We start from the raw sequence: 6,819 nt of genomic DNA, 5'->3' as shown, positions 1-6,819 counted from the left end.
AGCATGGGGGGAAATGCCAGATATAGGTGATGGGGAGGAAGGCAGCAAATCACACTGCCACGTGTATATCTATGCAACAATCTTGCATGTCCTTCACATGTACCCCAAAACCTAAAATGCAATTAAAAAAATAAAATAAAATAAAAATAAAAATAAAATAAAACATAATAGATATCTCCTAGGTCAAGTACTTGAGGCAATGACTATAAAGCATAAAAGTAAATGTATCAAGCTTTGTAGACAGTGACCAGAGCAAAGCTCACTCGTCAATGTGATGCTGACTCCAGGTCCTTGATAATAAGCTCATTGACAGTTCCAGGCAGCCATAATCCACACAAATTGGATGGCTTCAGTGGAAGCCTCCTTGCCCTACAAGGTCATAGGATGAGATGTCATGAACCAGGAGGTCTATTTTCATCCTGGCTATTGGACCCCACTTTTGACACACTGACCTTCACAGCAAAGGTTATGAAATTACAGTAAGTGTTTTTCTATGGTCAGGCTGCTCTTCTGGAATTTTAAGGGAACTGAAAACAGGCCACTTGGCTTCCTGCACATTTTGTGCATTCAAGTCCTGGGTTTTGCTGCAAGACAGAGACGTGCTATGGGTTAGAAATTGGACAAGCTCTCTTACTGAGCCGGTCAGCCCAGGGTGCTCTCAGAAGGAGAGCTTGTCCCCTGTGAGAGATAGAAAGCAGGTCTCTCTTCCTTCAGGACACCTACATTCTAATCAGAGGCTGCCACACTGCACTTGCAGCCTCACCTCATTACAGCTCAGTTCTTGTGCTTCTGAACTTTTACATCAGCATTCGGGGAACATTAGGAAGGAAAGATGAAATGTAGACAATGGTTCCCTTTTATTACATATGAAAAGGGCAGTGGAGCTGATGATTAATAACTACTGCATGCTTTGTGAGCATGAACAGTAGTCACCACTTTAATGTCAGACAGTTCATTTTCTTTTCCATAGAAAATGGTGGAAAAAGTAGCAAGAAAACAGCACGCCTCTGTGGTTATATGCTTATGCAATCATACTTAATTGCATTCTGTAAATTGCATGTATGTAGGTAGCACTCATTTGTTTAACAACTCTTTGTGGTGTTTTCTTCTAATTTTCCTGCAAATTAAATTTCAAACTTGATTTGGGGGTGATGCCTAAAGTAAGTGAAATGTGTTTTAAATGTCTTTTCTATATAATATTGGCAGTCTTGGGAAAAGCACTTAAAAATCACTGCATAACGTACTATGTAGATGAGTCTAATTTCTCTTGAAAGAAGAAATTTAAGTAAGCTAAGTTAGAGCTCCTATATTAAAACACCTAAAATTAAGCCAAGCATTTTTAAATGAGTGTGAAATTCTCCTCTGCAAAGTTGATGGTGAGGAAGAAATCTAGACTCTATCTTTGGTCCTCAAGTAAGAGGAAGCTCAAACATCAGGGGGGCAGGGAAGGTGTTTACATTTCTTCTTCCAGTTGAAGTTTCACAACTTTGGAAGCAAAAAAGAAATGAGGAGTGAACAGCTGGCTTTTACAGAGTATCAGAGAGCAGGGTTTCTGGACCAGGGCTCCCTTCACAGATCATCGGGTTACTGCCAAAGGACGGCAAGAGGATCTACAAATGCTTGGGAGAACACACTGACAGGAAGCTCGCTGACCTGAATGTGAAGGCCAGAAACAGAAATTTGAGGGTGGAGGGAGAAAACTCTGTGAACTTACAGGACAGGAAACAAGACGTACACTAGAAAGAGAAGAATGGTTAGGGAAGTGTCCCTTAATGTTCAGCAGAAATAAGGAAGAGGGTGAGGCTGGCCTCGGGCACCATCAGCCAACCCACAGACACAGAAACAAAGAGAGTTTAATTTTTTTTTTTTAAACAGACTCTCACTGTGTCACCCAGGCTTGAGTGCAATGGCGTGATCGCGGCTCACTGCAAATTCCGCCTCCTGGGTTCTAGTGGTTCTCCTGTCTCAGCCTCCCAAGTAGCTGGGATTACAGGCATGCACCACCACGCCTGGCTAATTTTTGTATTTTTAGTAGAGATGGGGTTTCGCCATGTTGGCCAGGCTGGTCTCAAACTCCTGACCTCAAGTGATTTGCCTGCCTCAGCCTCCCAAAGTGTCAGGATTATAGGCATGAGCTACCACACTCAGCCCAGGAGCTTGACATTTTAACATAAGGCAGAATTATGATCTCACAGGGTGACGGAGGCAGGAACAAGGCAATGACAGGAATACCATTGGAGGAGGCTCTGCCTTGTTCAAACAATAAAAGTGGTGGTAGGGTATCACTGAACTGGATAATAAAATCAGATGTATTTAGCCGTCCCTATGTAGCAAGCACTGTGTTTATTGCCTTCTATTAGTTATTTCCTTTAATCCAACACAGTAGAGTTCCATTTCACAGATGAGGAAATTGAGGCTTGGAGAAGCAGGCTCCAAGCAGGCTTTCATTCTCTACACTAAACTGCCTCCTGAGAAAGCATCCCAGAGCAGAACAAGCCCTGGCCTGTCCTGAGGGGTGCTGCTGTTCTTCCCTCTCAGTGACCTGTGTGGAAGTTGAAGCCCAAAAGGCAGGCACAGCTGATACCCCTGCAGGGAGTACCCACTCCCGTGCCAGGGCTCAGTACACAATAGCCCTGTTTCACCTGCCTGGTCTCCACTTCTCACACTGGGAGTGACACGTCCTACATGTGGTCCACCACCCGGAAGGTGGAGGCAGCAGGGCAGGCTCGCAGGTGGGGACAAATGATGACAAGAAATAACCAAGGAAGTCATGAATGCCGTGGCGACTTCCTGGCACGGGGTGAGCCACAAGGGCTTTCCAGCACAAGTCACCACTTGGGCACTTAGCACAGTGACCAAGAATCTGTCGTCCAGGGTTCGAGATAAACCTCCCTCTGCTCAGGGTGCCTGCTCAGCCTCTCCATTGAGACACCTCTACTGTAGGCCAAGAAAGCTGATCCTGACAGCTCCCCACAGACAGTAGCAAACTAAACCTCCTTCCTGCCTGGACCCAGCAACCAGCTCTTATCTCTGCATCTGATTTGTCACACCTAAGTGTCATGGTTGAGCCGTTGGTCTGTCTCCTCCATTATATTGTGAGTGTCTTAAAGGCCAGAACTGGGTTTTTATCCCTGAATCACCAACATGAGACTGCCCCCAACACAAGGACTGAGTAATAGTTTACCAAATGACTCATGGATCTGACATTCTTCAAATGAAAATCCCCTCAGGAAGGTTTTCTCCAGTGGATTAGTCCTGCTTTCCTTCACACTTCACAATATACTTGTTTATTAGATTGTCAACTTCTCAAGGCCAGAAACTCACCTTAATCTACTCAATTGGTGCAAATTGTTTTGTCAACTACTTTTAATGGCAAGAACTCCAATTACTTCTGCACCAACCTAATATATCAAATGCCTGATCCATAATGGGCTCTCCATAAACAATAACATAATTTTTTTAACCAGCATGGAGCCCTCCAGCCCTCCCCAAATGCTGTTAGGTTGGCTCTCTCAGTCCCATCGTTGTGTAATTCACTTATGAAATGTAAATGTGGCATTTTTACATTTATTCCTATGAAGTTCCAACAGTTCTTCACTTTGGTTTATGATGATTTTTTAAACTTCTAACAATAATAATCATTCACATTTTTGCCATTTGTATTTTCATCCAAGTCTTTAAGAAACATATTGAACGAGACACCCGTGATTCACAAACCGCTCCTAGTATGAAGTTTTCACATGGAGGTTTTCAATAGCATTTTTAAGATAAAAGAGAAACCTACCAAAAGCAGACCATCTGATAAAACCCTGGCTTCCCCTGCTGACATGTGCAGACTTGAAGACAGAAGAAGCAATAAAGGGAACTCTTGCTACTCATATGTTTTGAATCAGAATGTTGAAACCATAAGCCCCTAGAGGTCACCCCTTTCTTAAGAAGTGCCAGGAGGAAAGTGAGAGGCTGGCAAGGGTTGGCTGAAGGGCACTGGGACCAGCAGGAAGTCAGCCACTGCCCACCAACACTCCAGCTTAACCCTGGGCTACTCACAGCTATCTTTTATGTATTAGGGTTTTGCCTAAGGTTTTACTTGGGAGAAACTGGTGCCCATAAAAAAAAAAAAAATGAAAAGTCAACCTCCCTATTTCACAGTTGCCCATGCCCTGCCACATGTACCTCGCAAACGGCGCTGTGAGCCAGCATCCCAGGGAGCTGCTTATCATTTTCTAACGGACAAGAAGAGAAAACATAGTGTAGTTAGGTTGACTTCTTAGCAGACAGTACCCTGTGCCGAGATGATTATTGAACTGATTTCAACCTGGAGGGACATCACTGGTGTTGCGTCATAGAACTGCGTGAGATTTTTTCAGTGATTTGAAGGAAACATCAAAGGCATGTTTGCCAGATAGGTAGATGACAAAAAGATGAGACAATAGATTTAAAAAACTATTTCTTTACAAAAATAAACAAATAAATAAATAAAGATGAGGCAACTAAGATTAGAAAGTGTCAAAAGAAACACTCGTTTTTAAAAATGGCATCAGCCTAAGAATAGACCAAAAGCAAAAAGCCATACCAGGCAACAGGAATAAACGCTGTGTGCCACGTTTGGATTTTCAAAAACAATTGCAAAAATACAAGATGAGGACCTCTGACTTCAGCACTTTTTATTAGAAAGCCGGGAGGTTTCTTATTAATTACAACTGCAGCTTTTCAAGTGTGCACTCTGTGTCACTCAATCTGAGTTCAGAGTGGAGCATAAAAATAGAAGCTAAGGCAGGTTCTGTTTGCAGTCATATAAATACAATACTCAAGGCAAGGAAACATCTGACCATAATCTGAACCGGCTGAAGCACCAAGTGGGGATTATGGTTTCAAACCCGGATGACACTCTGTAAGCGGGACCTTGAGAAACTGGGCTCTGAGCCAAGGAAAACAGAATGTCAAAGGCTCCATAAGCCATAGTGGTGAAGAAGTGTTAGAGGAAATGGGGATATTCTGTTGAGGAAGAGCAACCTTGGAAGGAACATGATAGATGTTTTTAAAAACCTGAAACATCCTAACAAAGGGGGATCTGACGTATTTGGTGTAACACCAGAAAGAGGAATTAGAATGGGTGAAGTCTGAGGTAGCAGATGATACCAATCAGCCTTGTTTGGTTGTGAGCACCAAAATCATCTGACTAGCTTAAGCAAAAAGATACCTCGGTTGGATGGACAGGAGGGAGTTCGCCATTTCCTAAATGGGCCGAGGAACCAAACTGGGGACCCACAGGAAACAGAGGGCTCCAGAAGGTTTTGGTATCAGGTACTTGCTGACCATCTTGCCTAGCACTGTCTCTACAGTTAAAAGAATTCCAGCCATTTCCTTGCTGCTTGTGTCACTCTGCTAAGATTAGTCCCAGGAGCAGGAATTTTATTAGGCAGGTATAGGTCACACACCAGTCCGTTGTCTGTCCCAGGGAAGTGAGAGAAAGAGTCTGGCAGAAGGATCTTCCAGTGGTCCCTTTGACTTCCACAGGGAGAGGACATCTAGATGTATTTGTTGAACCCAGGCTGCTCTAGTGGAAAGCAGTTTATTCCCCAAAAGAAAATCATGGGAAGGAAGAATGGATTTAAGGCACCCAAAAAGTAAAAAAAAACTCATGGGCAGGGAGAATGAATTTAAGGCACCCAAAAGGTAAAAAATGACCATGACGCAGCGCTCAAGATGCAGAAATACTTTCTGAAGAACAAAGTGATCCAGGACATTGGGAGCTACAAAATGTGGGAGGGTGGGAGGGAGGTGAGTGTTGAAAAATTACCTACTGGGGACAGTGCTCACTATTTGGGTGATGGGCACACCAAAGTGCCAGGCTTCGCCACTACACAATATACGTGCAAGAAATCTGCACTTGTGCCCCCTAAAGGTATAAAAATAAAATAAAATAAATAAAATAAAACGGTCCAGGAATGTAATGACCAGTGAGGTCACCCTCATTTGAGGTATTCAAGCATAAGTCACAGGATCAAACAATAGAAGGTATTGTCGGCTGAAGTTGGAGACTCCAAGAGTCTGTATCTCTAAATAAGCAATTTTCCACTTGGGAACATGTCAGAATCATGGGAAGAGCTTTTTCAAATTATTTCTGCCTCGATTTCTTCCCTGTTCACAAAGATTCTAATGCCCCCTTACTGTTCCTCATTCCCCATTGCCAAATGAGAACCAACAAAACACCACATCTGAGGTTTCTCCTCGCTCAGTGCTTTATGTCGGTGAAATAGCCCAGAAAAAGAGACAGAAGGCTAATCAAGTGGAGAAGTTCTTTTTTATGTAAAAGTCTTTTTAAGTAATAGGAATGTCTCCCTTGTAGCATTAGGCAGCATAAGACATATCTGTTAAAAAATGAAAAGGAACTTGGTTGAAGAAAATTAATAGCTGGTGTTATCTAACAATGCTGCAAGTGTTGGCTTCCCTCTGCTACTGCTATTTTGTTTGGAAGGGGTCCAATTTTCCCCTTGCATAAAAGGAGACAAGAGCTGTTTGAAGCCATTAACAGCACCAATAGGAGGGATATTTGAATTAATAACCAGAGACCAGTCAGCCAGGAGCAATTTTCAGCATAATCTTTTCCTTTGACTTTTGTTGTAAGACTGATATTTTGCTGTATTATACTTGGTCCAACATGCCGCAGCAGAGCCAAATCATTTATCTTCCCAGCTCTCTTTATTTTTTAAATTGGCCTAAGTAAAATATTTTAATTTATTTGCATGGAGACCCCTTCTGTGGATCGCGTTAGGCACTGCGGAGTGTCATGCCTGAGCGTAAAAAATTCCTTGGAAT

This window comes from Sapajus apella, unplaced genomic scaffold (assembly GCF_009761245.1).
Source record: "Sapajus apella isolate SASKATOON/1434 unplaced genomic scaffold, GSC_monkey_1.0 scaffold6, whole genome shotgun sequence".
NCBI lineage: Eukaryota > Metazoa > Chordata > Mammalia > Primates > Cebidae > Sapajus > Sapajus apella.
The sequence above is the reverse complement of the archived record's forward strand: the minus strand, read 5'-3'. Positions refer to the sequence as shown.